Genomic DNA, 15,281 nt, shown 5'->3' with positions numbered 1-15,281 from the left:
GTGAACAGTCTTCCAATATGTTAAGGGCTGTTATAAAGAGGACAGAGATTGTTCTTCATGTCCACTGAAGATAGGAAAAGAAGTAATGGGCTTAATCTGCACCAAGAGAGATTTAGGTTAGATAAGAAAAAAATTCTTACTCTACTGGTAGTTAAACTCTGGAATAGGCTTTCAAAGGAGGTTGTGGAGTCCCCATCGTTAGCAGCTTTTAAAAAGAAGTTTGACAAGCACCTGTCAGAGATGGTCTAGGTTAACTTGGTCCTGCCACAGTGCAAGGAGCTGGAATTGATGACTTCTTGAGGTCCCTTTCAGTTCTATGATAATTACAGATGGACTTGTCATAAAAGTGCTGTCCCCTGACTGCCCCCACAACCGGGCAGGAGGGTCTCGTGGGCCACCGTAGTGAGTGCCCACCCCACCCCTAAGAGGCACCCCTAAGAGGGGGATGAGGTGGGGAGTCCTGGTGGTGCTTACCTGGGGCAGCTCCCAGGAAGCATCCCGAAGGTCCCTCTGGCTCCTAGGGGCGGGTGGGGGGGGGCGCAGCCGCTCCCCCCACTGATCATATCAAAAGTGGCACCTTAGGCGCCGACTCTCTGGGTGCTCTGGGGCTGGAGCACCCGTGGGGAAAATTGGTGGGTGCAGAGCCCCCACCGGCAGCTCCCCACCCCGCGCCCGGCCCCAGCTCACCTCCGCTCCGCCTCCTCGCCTGAACCCACCGCCCTGCTCTGCTTCTCTGCGCCCCCCCCGAAATCAGCTGTTCGGCGGGAAGCCGGGGAGGGCTGAGAAGCAGGCGGCGGCTTCGCGCTCAGGCCGAGGGTGGCGGAGGTGAGCTGGGCCGGGGAGCGGTTCCCCTGCGTGCCCCCTCCGGGTTATCTGCTGCGGCGCGGGCGGCCGTCCTCGGGCCCCCCCGCCTGAGCTCACCTCCGCCTCCCTGGGCCTGAGCTGGAAGCCGCCGCTTGCTTCTCAGCCCCGCCCCCGCTTCCCGCGCTAACGGCTGATTCGCGGGAAGCCGGGGGGGGGGGGGGGGCAGTGGAGAAGCAGAGCGGGGCGGCGCGTTCAGGGGAGGAGGCGGAGCGGAGGTGAGCTGGGGCCGGGGGTGGGGGTGGGGCGGGGAGCTGCCGGGGGGTGCTCTGCGCCCACCAGATTTTCCCCTGGGGTGCTGCAGCCCTGGAGCACCCGTGGAGTTGGCGCCTAAGGCGCCACTTTGGGCAGGTTAAATTTAGAAGCCCTTTTAGAACCGGTTGTCCCTCCCGGAACAACCGGTTCTAAAAAGGTTTTTAAATTTAACAACCGGTTCTAGCGAACTGGTGCGAACCGGCTCCAGCTCACCACTGCCTTTACCTTGTGCAAATTGCTGTGCTGGTTGGTGTAAAATCTGCGTTGTTTCTACATTTAGGTATAAACCTTAATTTCACACTATTACTTCAGCCACAGGCTTTTACTATCTCCTGAAGTGATTTAGTCTTTATTAACTTTGACAATAGTTGTGCTTCTTGTCATGCCAGTAAAGTTATTGGAATTGTTTCCTCAGGCTTGCTGATAAGCACAACCTCTTTAGCATAACGCAGACTGCAGCATGTCTCTATGTTTGTGCCATCATCATAAACTATAAAGCATAGTAAACTAATTGAAGGGATTTACTTGCCCCAGCCTGTGGCACATACAAAGGCAAACAAAAGAATTTGCTGTACGTGGTCAGCCATATACAAGTCCAATATCAAATAAAAACCCCTCTTGAAATTTCAGTTCCTTCTCTGAGTACATCTGGTTCTGATCCTGCAAGTCTTGCATTGAATTAGACTACTGTTGAAATCAATGGGAGTTTTCTGCATGAGATGACCTTTCAAAGTAATTATTTCTAGTTATGGAAAAGTCCTGCAGAAATTAATAGGGATGAAACCAATAGGGTTCTACAGAAATTACTTACTCTTAAAGTTATACAATTCAACAGAGAACACAACACTTTCTATAAGTTTTTTAGAACTGTCATATAGCATTTATAGCAGGGACATAATTACATTTTGGATGAGTTAAAAACACACAATTATTATTTTCTATTAAATGTTGTAAGGCATAAAGTCTAAAAGAAAAATTAGGGCTAAATTCTCAACTCTGCACTTGTCATGTTGTTGTATACGATAGCCATCGGAAGGCCAACTTGATTCTCCACTGCCTTGTACCTTGGGCAGACATTCATACCTGGGTGAAGTGGATGTAAAATGCTCCCATTCTGATTTTCTAGCATTTTATATCCACTCCAGATTAGCGTATGCAAGAAGCAAGGCAGTGGGGAAGTTGGGCCCTAAGTGCTAATTTAAGGATCCATATTTGGAGTTTGGATAGCCTGTTCTGGCAGCCTTGTCTGGAAATTAGGTTCCCTTTCAAATGCTTGTCCATATACATATTCCATTACTGGTGCACGTGTACCTCATATGCCAGAGATCAGAATCTTTTTGGACAGTAAAAAGAAAAGGAGGACTTGTGGCACCTTAGAAACTAACAAATTTATTTGAGCATAAGCTTTCGTGAGCTACAGCTCACTTCATCGGATGCATAGGGCACACATTCAGTCCTTGTGCGTCTGTGTCACTGAGAGGCCATATAAGGGTGTCATTCAGTTTCTCTCACTGCCTCATGGCTTAGAGATGGAGCCCAACAATCAGAGAGACTGCTTTTAGATAATAGCTTTTACAGTTAGTTTTATACTGTCGTTTTAGTAGTTTTAGTCTTTCAGTTGCCTGTTAGTAACTGAGGGTCTGGTGATAGGGCCTATTGGACTAATTGAAGACTGACTAATTGAGAACTGAGCCCAGGGACAGGGCTGCAGACAAAGCCTTTGTTGAGGGCTCCAGAAGGGCCCTGTTGGATGTGTACCCTGGAAGGTGTCTGTTTGTACACCCACAGATTGTTAGTGCTGAGTCATCGAACACCCGCCTGAGAACACTAGGATGATTAACAGAGGGCACCTCAAGCAGCACAAGCTGTGAAGAGTGCAGGCACACGCACACCCAGCCAGGGGGCACTCATAGAACTTCCTTCTTCTACATCCCCATGCACATGCAGTAAGTTCTAAGGGCATAATTCTTCCCTCTATACCCACAGTGAGATAAAGATTAGTGTAGGGGGGTGGCAGAATTGAGCCCCTCAGGGGTCACTCACAAAATAATGTACCTCTCAGTGTGGGTGATGGTGGCAGAATTCAGCTCTCAAGAAGCCGTGTTTCCATTCCCTTATAGTCTTGCAAGGCTGAATTGTTGGAATTTGGAACTTTTTGCTGATTAATATAAGTCAATCCATAGGCTTTATAGGTATTCAAGGTTTCATATCCCTATTACTCCTTCCTGATACCATAAACTGAGAGTTACAATAGCACCTTTCTAGAAAGTACTTGATACAGTCAGTTTCTTTAAAGAATAATCAAAAATATTTTATCGACAGCTGTTAGAAAATTCAATAAAAATACTTCATCTGGGGAAGTCAGTGAATGGATCATGATCAAACTTTTATATGGGATTTAGGCTGGATTTCAAGTTTCTATTTCAAAGCATAGCATCTCCTCCAAATTCCTACAGTGCACATTGGCATCAGGATTGCTTTTGAGAGGGAGCACGTGGATACACTGAAACTAAAGCTAAGCTCAGAGTTTGCCTGCTAGTAGAAAAACAGGAATGTCCTTCATATTCTCTTCTGAATACACAAGCAGAACTTCCATTAATGCTATTTTGAAGTTAAGTATCAGGTGACTCACACATCACAGGACATAGAAAGTGCAGATTTTGTCCTAGCAGGGCCAGACTTAAGCACAAACAGTGGCTTGCCACCTCACTCTTTATCAGTCTCCATGTCATATGTAAATTTTGCATCTCACAGGCTATGCCTGTTTCCTCTTACAACTCTTGGACCAGAACTCACCACCCTACAACAGCCAGACTAGAGGGGAGACAAATGCACGGCTTGATTTCCCACTTTCAGAAACTTGTGGCCCCACCCTCACTGAATTCCCACAGAATAGGATGGGGTAGGGGTGGATCCCAATTCACCTGCATGTTTTTGTTCATAAGTTGGGTGCAAATCAGAAAAGGCCCTGGTTTTCCAGATAAGGTTCAGATGCTGCCAACATCTTACAAGAACAGCTTGCCTCACAAGGACTGCACCTTTCAGGATGGCAGAAATCTTACAAGATCAACACTTGGCCAAAATCTCAAGGGAACAGCTCAAGGGAATTCAGGGTTGCCAGGGATATGTGCTGCTTTCAAAGGAGCAGTAGTACATACAGCTGTGAAGCTCAGCTTTCCAACCTGAACTATCCTGCCCTGCCATGCCAGGAGGATGGTTGGAGTCCCACAGGTCCAGCACCTCTCTGCTCCATGATTCCCTCAAGTAGGGAGCCAGAGTTTGCTATATATGTTCACAATGAGAAGTACCTTGTTCCTTTTTGCTGGTAGAGCTCCTTCTGGTGTTGGATATTACTCCGCATGAGTAAGCATGGCAGAATCTGAGCCTAAGAGCATTATTCTTCTCCCATGTAACATTATAGAGATGGAAACGTTTTCAAAATATCCTTCATCTTTTCCCAGGGCCACTGTGCCACTTCTTGGGGGTACCCAGGGTTTTAGGGCACCTAGCTACCATCTGCCTTTAGCAAGAGGAAGCCTTGCCTATGCCTGCCTGGGTCAGGTCCCTGACTCCACTGGCAACACAAGCCCTCCCATCTCAGCCTATGCAGGCTCCACTGTCTCTTTGCAGGTTAGCAATAGGAACACTCCAACCCCTGTAAAATTCTGTGCATCTTCTGTGCCCTCTGCCAACTGGCATCAAGAGGTTCTGGGGTCACTTTCCCCGCCTTTACTTGATGCAGTAGGGTCAGCGACTAGCTAATCCGTATGCATCGGCTCGGAACCTTCTTGCCTTGACAGTGCATCTGCCATCACATTTTCTTTGCTTTAATGTGTACAGTTGGTACATATCATACTCCTGCGGTGCTATGCTCCAGCATAGCAGTTTGGAGTTGGTACCTTTTGTTCTGTGTAGCCACACTAATGGAGAGTGATCAGTTGGACCCAGAACTTCCTGTTAAACAGGCAAAGCCTTAACTGCTTGACAGCCCACACAAGTGGGCTGTCTAACATTCTCTTTCTATGACAGAGTCTTTCTGTTCACAGAGGATTAGGGTTTTTTTAACTTAAGAAAGCAAGAGGATGTTTTTTATTGCTTTTTTCTGCTTGCATCAGTTCTGCTCCCAGGCCTGTGTCAGAAGCATGAGTGCACAGTTCAAACCCCTTGTCAACATCAGGACTGTCAAGAATAAGCTTTCCTGGGTCATAGCCATCTCCACGGTTCTGCTAAACTAACCCAGCTAAACATTCTATCCCAGCAAGCTTGCATTTGGCAGCCTGAGCAGAAAGCACAGTGTGAACATTAGGGGCTGAATTCACCCCCTACCCCCGTAATTCCACTGGTTTTGTAACTCTCACCCCAATACCGCTTTGTACGCAGATATTCTGCTTTATAGCTCCCATCTGAAAGAAAGTTCTCCCCCTTTCCAGTGGGGCAAAATTGTGCCGACTTTACTTACTGTACAGTACCTCCCTCCTCGGGTTGATCCATGAAATCAACAGGGCTACTTGGAAAGCAAGATACTAATCAGTGTGAGTGAGACTGGCAGAATCTGGCTCCATAGAGGCTCAAATTGTGGTCTAACTTGGGCAGCTATGCTGGGGGAAGAACAGCCAAACCCAAACATGTGGGTGGGGAATGGGTGAAGCATTGTCTCTGCCCCTTCATGTTGTACCAGTAACTATGTGTCTAGTCCAGGACATAGGTGGCCAGGCCTAGTGGTTAGCATGGGGTGGGGGAGAAAGAGACAGGGTCAGACCCAGATGATCAGGAGCGGAGGTGAGGAACCACAAGTCAGATACCAGGAATCAGAGGAGGGTTCCTGCAGATCTGAGTTCGAGGCCTGTGTATCATGACACTATGCCAGGGGAGATAAGCTATGCTGGGTATAGATGTGATGCAATGTACATCTTCCCTTTATGCTCAGAAAAAGGGAGAAAGTGGGAACTAGATTGTTGCAATCTGTCTGGTTTCCTTCTGGGATAGCACAACAATGAATGGCTCATGGAAAAAGCCACAAGTTAGCTCATAATTAAATCTGTGGAAATATCTAGATACCAAATGCAGTGGACTAAGTGCAAAGAATTTCCTCCAAACAGTTACTGGGCCAAATTTATCCCTGGTGTAATTAAATGGGCTCAAGAAATGTCATTCAGCTTTCTCAAGTGGGTAGATACAAGGCAGCCAAATGCAGCTTATATACAATATGACATTCAAAAAACACATTAAAATAATATTACGGTTGCAAAGTCAAGAACAGCTAGGAAATGCCATAATTAAAGTTCCCCTTCCCGGTGCTGCTAGCCCCCTGGGACTAACAGAGGAGTTATCTCCCCGTTCCCACCCATCCTGCATGTGTTCTTCTTTCCCTCCTCCCCCCTTCCTTTGCATTCAAGTCAGGTGGCTTCCTCTTCCTCCAAGCTGCCTGGTCACCGTCAGGAGGCCCTGTGAGAATACATTTCTTGTGCCTGGCACCTCAGTGACCACCACAGAGGAGTAAATACAAGAAAAACCCTGCTCAGCCCGTGCAGCCCTAGGCTGGAGCACTCACGGCCAATGTACCATCCAATCAGAGTTAGGAGTTGCAAGGGATGAAGCATGCTTAGTGCAGACAGAATCTTTGGAGAATTTAGCTACCAAACTGAACATGTGTGGACAAAGATTTTTTGGGGGAGATTATAACTTGGCCCCGTTTTCACTAGGGTGGCAAAAGCACATTCCTCACACATTCCTCCCTGCCAAATTTCAAGTCCTTGAACCAAACCATGGAGGCAACAGAGCTTCTTAGCGAAATGGTTATAAGAATAATTTTAACCTGGGGGAAAATAATGTATGTTCCCCAACCTCATTCTTGGAAATGGCTGAACCATTTTAGCTGAAACTTTTTAAGAATGTTCTGTCTTAGTGAGATGTCCAGCATGAAAAATTTCCACTCACATGCTTAAAGTATGGAAAAGCTTTAAGCAATTCAAAGCAGAGTTTTATAATGGAAATTGTCAGGCACCTTTAGCAGTAGGTTCCGCTACCTATTCTACCTATAATGAACAGTTAGTATTTTATTTATTGTTAAATATTTGTCTATAGTGTCTAAATTAAACGCATGTTTGAAAATCATGGTTTAAACTCTAACTAGAATATTTCATGATTCTTCATCCCAGGGCTGAATCCATTACCATTGTTTGTAGCATGTGCTTAGATAATAAACACAAGCTGACACACAGCATGATCTCAGGGGCGCTTTCCCATCCCCATACTTAGGAATGTGATGGTAATGTCCATTAGTGCCAAGCAGAGTAACATGCATAATTCTCCCATTCACGGAGACAAGAAAATTACACAACCTGATATTCCCATTCAGCTGTTAAAATTTTCCAGCTGTTAAACAGTTCCCTGGATCCAAATAAAAGTTTATAGCTGCTGTGGGGTAAAGATGCCAATGAACTAATAAAGCAGTCAGGATGGAATTGCATTATGAAGAACATTCATGATGGCTCCATGGATCTGATTGGAAGCAGGTCAGCTGCCCTCAGTTGAATATGCTACATAGTTATGTCCTTATATCCTTGATATCACTGTTTCTCCTAACATTTTCTTTCTTTCTTTCTTTCTTTCTTTCCCAACACCCCCATCTCCCATTATTTTATCATTAAAAACTAACCTTTTAAAGGGATATTTCCAAACTGATGTGCCACTGGAATGTAGTCATATGTCCGTGCCATCCCTGTGAACGTACATCTTTAAGGCAGCCCCAAGCGTAAGGCTAACTTACACAGGCAAACAGATTTACTTGTTTTCATTTATATTTCCTTATGTAAATGTTTGTTGTACATCTTTATTTGGATGCCAAGTGTGTGAATCTTTTATTAAGAAACTGGAAGAATAACGGATTGCAGTTGTGTATTAAGAGCCAATGGAAATAAAGTTTAGAAAAATGAATATGTGATTATCCTGTTTTGGCTGATTCAGCAAAGCAGTAAAGCATATGCTTAATTTTAGGCACGTGCTTAATTAAGTCCTATTAAAGTTAAGGACATGGAATAAGTCCTTTATTCAGTAGGGCAGATTGTGTGTATATAGAGTGAAATTCATCGCCGTACAGAGCTGCCCAAATGGCCACTAAGGTTTAAGGCCCAGATTTTTAAAGCTATTTGGGCATTGCCTCATTCCACAGTGCAACACCTACCTGATTTAAGAGTCTAAATCTCATTTTCATAAAGCAATTAGGCACTTGGGAACCTAAATCATATTGACTGATGGAATTTAGACACCTCAGTGCCTAAAGCCCTTTTTGAAAATGAGATTTAGATTCCTAAATCAGTTAGGCGCAGAGACACTGAGCAGAGCAATACCTAAATAGCTTTAAAAATCTGGGCTAAAGGGGTTAAATGATGCACCAGCCAGCTGCCCTGGGGAGAGTTTCACTCACAGTGAGAGATAACCTAGTGGAATGAACACATGACTAGGAGCCAGCCACTCATGAGTTCTAACCGTGGGTGGAACAGCAACTCTGGCCTTCCAACAGTCTCTCTGCCTCAGCTTGCCCATCTGTAAAATGAGGCTAGTAGTGCTGTTATACCTCCCATGATGCCTGCCAGGATCACTTGGGTCAGCTTCACTAATGGATCTTCAGTGATATAAATGGGAAATATCCTTGCACAGCACCATTGTGTCAGAAAGTCTACTGGGGACAGGAGTCACAGCAGTGCAAAATGGATGCAACTTGCGATAGACATGGGGAGGAAGCCAGCAAAAAGTGAGCAGGGCTGGCTTGAAAGAGGCACAAACCTAATGGCAGGGAGATATAGCTCTTCATTGCATACCCTGAACCGCCTCCCTGGCGGGGCTTTCATGGGGCGCTATCATGGATTATAGATGTCCCCACGCCTCCCAGCAGAAATCCAAAGGGCGGAGAGGGAGTAACACCCCCTTGGGACAAATGCTCTCCAGGAGCTTGGGAAGAGAATGGAAGAGTCATTTAAACCACTACTGAATCCAACCCAATGTCTGAAAAGTGTTTTGAAGAAGGAAAACCTTGTGTAAATCTTGATAAGTATTATTGGAATCATTTAATTCTGGGGTTTTGTAGGATCAGCTACTGAAAATTCCATGTTTCAGAGTAGCAGCCGTGTTAGTCTATATTCGCAAAAAGAAAAGCAGTACTTGTGGCACCTTAGAGATTAACAAATTTATTAGAGCATAAGCTTTCGTGAGCTACAGCTCACTTCATCGGATGCATTTTGTGGAAAAAACAGAGGAGAGATTTATATACACACACAGAGAACATGAAACAATAGGTTTATCATATTGTATCCAGTTTGCAAATTTAATTCCAATTCAGCAGTCTCTCGTTGGAGTCTGTTTTTGAAGCTTTTTTGTTGAAGGATAGCCACTCTTAGGTCTGTAATTGAGTGACCAGAGAGATTGAAGTGTTCTCCAACTGGTTTTTGAATGTTATAATTCTTGATGTCTGATTTGTGTCCATTCATTCTTTTACGTAGAGACTGTCCAGTTTGGCCAATGTACATGGCAGAGGGGCATTCCTGGCACATGATGGCATATATCACATTGGTAGATGCGCAGGTGAACGAGCCTCTGATAGTGTGGCTGATGTGATTAGGCCCTATGATGGTATCCCCTGAATAGATATGTGGACAGAGTTGGCAACGGGCTTTGTTGCAACGATAGGTTCCTGGGTTAGTGTTTCTGTTGTGTGGTGTGTGGTTGCTGGTGAGTATTTGTTTCAGATTGGGGGGCTGTCTGTAAGCAAGGACTGGCCTGTCTCCCAAGATCTGTGAGAGTGATGGGTCATCCTTCAGGATAGGTTGTAGATCCTTGATGATGCGTTGGAGAGGTTTTAGTTGGGGGCTGAAGGTGATGGCTAGTGGCGTTCTGTTATTTTCTTTCTTGGGCCTGTCCTGTAGTAGGTGACTTCTGGGTACTCTTCTGGCTCTGTCAATCTGTTTCTTCACTTCAGCAGGTGGGTATTGTAGTTGTAGGAATGCATGATAGAGATCTTGTAGGTGTTTGTCTCTGTCTGAGGGGTTGGAGCAAATGCGGTTATATCGTAGAGCTTGGCTGTAGACAATGGATCAAGTGGTATGATCTGGATGAAAGCTAGAACATTTCAATCTCTCTGGTCACTCGATTACAGACCTAAGAGTGACTATCCTTCAACAAAAAAGCTTCAAAAACAGACTCCAACGAGAGACTGCTGAATTGGAATTAATTTGCAAACTGGATACAATTAACTTAGGCTTGAATAGAGACTGGGAATGGATGAGTCATTACACAAAGTAAAACTATTTCCCCATGTTATTTTTCCCCCCCACCCCACCCTGCACTGTTCCTCTGATATTCTTGTTAACTGCTGGAATTAGCCTACCTTGCTTGTCACCATGAAAGGTTTTCCTCCTTCTCCCCCCCCCCCCCCCCCCCGCTGCTGGTGATGGCTTATCTTAAGTGATCACTCTCCTTACAGTGTGTATGATAAACCCATTGTTTCATGTTCTCTGTGTGTGTATATAAATCTCTCCTCTGTTTTTTCCACCAAATGCATCCGATGAAGTGAGTTGTAGCTCACGAAAGCTTATGCTCTAATAAATTTGTTAGTCTCTAAGGTGCCACAAGTACTGCTTTTCTTTTTGAAAATTCCATGTATCTCTAAATTCTGAGCCAGGTGGGATAGAGCAATGTTCACCCCCTGCAATAAGGCCTGTGATTGCATCCCGGTGCAAGATTTGTTATACTAGTGCCTAATTTCAAAATTACAGAGATAAGGGACACTTCCACTGCAGTCTCTTATCAGTGCTGAAGACGCAATTGATTTCCCTCTATCAGCTCTTCCAGATGTTTATTCTGACAGAGTGGGACAACAATAACTGACATCTGGGCCATGCCTGACTCAATAGTATCAGTCTTTTGTCAATATCTGTACATGCCAAATATCCTTACATTCTGTATAGGCTCCAATAATAGTATACAGCACATAGGCCGCTTAGGGCTATGCAGGGTAATGGTACCTATTTCCAGAGGAAAATTTAGATTAGAGTGTTTGGGGTTTGTTTGTTTGTTTGTTTTAATATCTGAGGTATCAATGATGTAGTGGAAAGAACATTTCTGAAGGGAACAGCAACTTTTAAAGGCAGCAGCTAATAAGGCATCAATAGCAGTATTTTTTTTCTGCATTTTTCTCTGGTTATTCAAATCTTTGTTTTTAAAGATTTAATTCTTTTAATGTGGATTTACCACAGGCAGAAGATGCTGGACTGACAGCCATGGTGAGTTACTGCTTAGACATCAGCAGGACAAAATACCCAAACTCTGTCCCAGCATTGTCCATCGGTTGTGATCGAGAGTTGTGGTTCTCAACCTGTTCTGAATTGGGACAAATGGGACATGCTCCTATTAGCCAGGATCTAGCCAGGATCCCGCCCCAGAACACCTCTCTTTTAACAATATGGTAAGGTCAGGGTGATCATGATGCCCTGATACTTTGTTACCCCCTTAGGGGGCATGACCCCCAGTTTGAGAACTTCTTACCTAGAATAACTGGCTGTGAAAGGATAATTGAGTCTCCATGCTCATTCCATTGAAACTTTAGCCTCTATTGAGACTGCCAACAAGGTTGCATCCAATGAAGTGAGCTGTAGCTCACGAAAGCTTATGCTCAAATAAATTTGTTAGTCTCTAAGGTGCCACAAGTACTCCTTTTCTTTTTGCGAATACAGACTAACACGGCTGCTACTCTGAAAGGTTGCTATTGATAACTGTGACTTTTGTTATGTGGGTACCTGTCCACAGTCAATTGGACTGAGGCCACCAAAGTCACTTCATAAAGGCCACTTAAGAGCTGGCAGACAGTGATAGTTTTGGTCACTATTAAAACCTGGTAAACAACTGACAGTGAACAATTATTTAACACATCCTGCACCCTTTGTGAATTAGATGCAAACTGACTTCACTTTTTACAGTTTTGTAATTTGCACTTATTTGACTGGTGTTTAATCAAACCTTCTGTGGCTTATTAGTTGCTCATCAACAACTTCCTGCTGGCCTAATTCTCAGAGGTGCTGACCAATCCCACAGCACAAGCAGCAATTTGCAAGCAGCACATACTCAAAGTAATAGCCCTACAGACTCATTCTGAGGTGCTGAACATATGAAGCTCCCACTGAAATAAATGACGACACTCAGCACTTTGGAGACGTGGCCCATAAAAGCAAGCTAGAGAGTCCTACCAGAACTTTGACTGAGACCCGTAATTACTCAAGACAATTTAAACATTCAGTGGGACAGATTGTGACAACTCCTGGAAATAAGGATAATGCTGCCCCCAAATGAGGACGGTAATAAGCTCCTAAGAATAGAAATGGATTACAGGAGGAGTGGGTGCTCTGCATAGGGGAGTTGTCTGATTAGGGAAGATGAATATGCACATAAACACATACAGACTATGCTCGCTGGACGACCAGAGCTGCCAAAGTTCCTTCTGTGCCACTTTGCCCCTGCTTTCCCAGCTCATGGGGTGTGGCTTGGAGTAGGGGTCATGGCCAAAGGGGGCATATCTACATCCCAAGATACCCAGCTACCGGAATGGCTCTTGATGGTTGATCTACTTTATATTTGGTCCCAGGCCAGCCCCAAAATTGGGAGGTGGGCATGAAAGTAGTTTCACATCACCCTTGTCCACCCCCATCCTCTGAGCTGGTTGGATGCAATCCAAAATCAAGGGCTCTTGACTTCACTGAAGCTGCTCCTGACATACAACAATGTAAGTAAGAGAAGAACCCTAATGAATACCTAAGTGAGATTACTGTGGTTAGTCCAGGTGATTCACAGCATGTGGCTACACGGAGTTCCATCTGAACACCAGAATAGCAAGCCCTTGTCAAACCTGGACTTAAAGTCCTAGATGAGATAAAGGCTAATGCTGAGCCCACCAATAGTATTCACACTTGCCTTGGTAGGAAAGAATTTCTTAATAAAATTAGATCCAGAAGAATTTGATATATTTTATTTAATATAAGCAGCTCATCCATGTCTCAAATTATGAGATTTTTCTTTACATTAAAAAAGGGGGGAAATTTGACTAGGCTGAATGTGTATGCTGTATATGCTCAAGCAGGCTTCAATAATAAATGACAGATAGTTCTCTCCTACCTGCACTTGATTCTGATTCAAGTAGCCCCCCTGCTGGTCCATGAAAAAACTGTTTTTATTTCTAAATTCTGCTGCTTTCCTTCAAATTGCAATGCACAGTCTCCCCAAGATAGCGCAATAGGACAGAAATTGGAAACCTGCTGTCAGTTAGGTATAAATTGCACTACTTTTGCCTGTGCATTTGCTAGTTTTTATTCTTTCTTCTTTAGTGTCTTGCATAGAGTGGAAGCTGCTTATAAGAACACCAGCTGTGTGAAGGGAGTGAGGCTGCAAAAATAACAGTGTGTATTATCTATGCACCCAAAACAGAGAAATATGCTGCAGTTTGCATATTAACGTTAAAAATAATCTGCAATGCTATTGCATCTTTCATTTGAAAATCAGAAAGCCCTTTATAAACATTAACTGACACACACAATAGTCTGCTGAGGTAAGAAAGGCATGCATATGTCATATCAGCCATGTCCCTGGTGAAAGCAGCACCTGTTAAAGGGCAGATCATGCAAGGTGCTCAGCACCTCACAGGGCGGGACCATAGGATAGAAAGTGAGGGAGAACACTGCATCCAAATGAAAATACAGGGAAAATTAAAGTCAGCAGAACATAATTCTTGGAGTTACCATTTTGCCAGGACACCAAGGCTAGCACCCCTTCCGGTGTGGATCTCCATTTTACATCTCATGCAAAGATCAGCAGCTCAAGCCATGCTGGAGCCCTGGTTCAATGCTGACTTAGGAGGAAGAGTGCCCCATTGGGAATACTTCCTGCAGAATGTAGGTCATCTTAAGGGAGTTCTTTGAAGGCCTTCCACCCCAGTAGTGGCCTGACTGTGACCAACTAGTAGGCTCACTACATAAAGTAGTATGGCTGATAGATTAATACCCTTGTTGAAAGACAAGACATAGAAAATGGAGCAAGTGAGGTTTGAATTTTATTTTATTTTTGTATTTTGCGAGTTCACAATTGCCTATTACAGTTTTGTGAATTTCATGAATTTTGTGAATGAAATTTAAGGTTGTCTGTTTTGGTGTAAATTAAGTGTGATGGGATCTTTAGTGAGAGGGGGGTTTTTATGGATTCGCGCAAATGGAAATTTTGTAATGGCTTACTGGCTATTTGTCTTTTGATATACCAGTTTTATATGGTTCTCCTGAAATGGGATGGATTTTAGTTTCTCTCTCTGTTTGAAAATGTATGCAATGTAAACATTTTCCCTGCAATCAGAAGGTGGAAAAAAGCAAAGCATGAGCTGAAGAAGAGGACTTGAAATGGGACTGTTCATAAGCTATTCAAAAGAAATAACGCCCGCATTTGTATAGAAAAGACATAAAGCAGCCAGGACTTGGGGCTGAAGAGCATACAGAGCTGAGGAACTGGAAGGTTCTGGGCACAGAGAGAAGCAGAGACTGTAAACAAAATTGAAGAAGCCCTTAAGAAGTTGGGAATTTGTGGGGCGGGGGGGGGGACGGACTTCATTCTGCATGAAATTGCTCCTGTATAGTCTTGGCTCAGGTAGGACTTTTTTAGAGTGAGGTTAATTGGACAAGCTGTTTTTGAATGCAGAGACTCTGATAAAGTGCTGGGTTCTCAGTTCTTTAAAATGTTGTAATTGTTTTTCTTTTGTCTACTCAGAGTGCCAAAATGATGATGTATAGGCTTCAGATTTGTTTTATACATTAATCTTCTGGGAGGACTAACACACAGAATCGGTTTTACTAAATTGGAGTGCGGTAACTGAAGGGAAGTTGAGCACTTTATTATAATCGAAGAACAAGGAAGCATACAATGATGAAAAAGGCAACAAATTTAAAACTGATAAAAGAAATACTTTTCATACAATGATAATTAGTCCATGGAACTCATGGCCACAAGATATTATTGAGCCCAAGCATTCAGAAGGATCAGATATTTATACAGCTAATGAGAACATTCACAGTTACATCAGAGAGGATAAAATGAAACTTTAAAAGGGGGTTAAACCTTCCTGCTTCATGGCATAAGCTAAA

General features: G+C 44.0%; 1 long non-coding RNA gene across 1 annotated transcript in view; it reads left to right on the top strand.

Annotated features, from left to right (window-relative positions):
* LOC122456804 overlaps positions 1-3,115 on the top strand; it is a 30,019-nt gene extending 26,904 nt beyond the window's left edge. The window contains exon 4 of the long non-coding RNA XR_006275883.1: positions 2,905-3,115. This is a non-coding gene — a long non-coding RNA (uncharacterized LOC122456804). The remainder of the gene's footprint in view (positions 1-2,904) is intronic.
* The last annotated feature ends 12,166 nt before the right edge of the window (positions 3,116-15,281 follow it).

This window comes from Dermochelys coriacea, chromosome 15 (assembly GCF_009764565.3).
Source record: "Dermochelys coriacea isolate rDerCor1 chromosome 15, rDerCor1.pri.v4, whole genome shotgun sequence".
NCBI classification, from domain to species: domain Eukaryota; kingdom Metazoa; phylum Chordata; order Testudines; family Dermochelyidae; genus Dermochelys; species Dermochelys coriacea.
The sequence above is the reverse complement of the archived record's forward strand: the minus strand, read 5'-3'. Positions and strand labels throughout refer to the sequence as shown.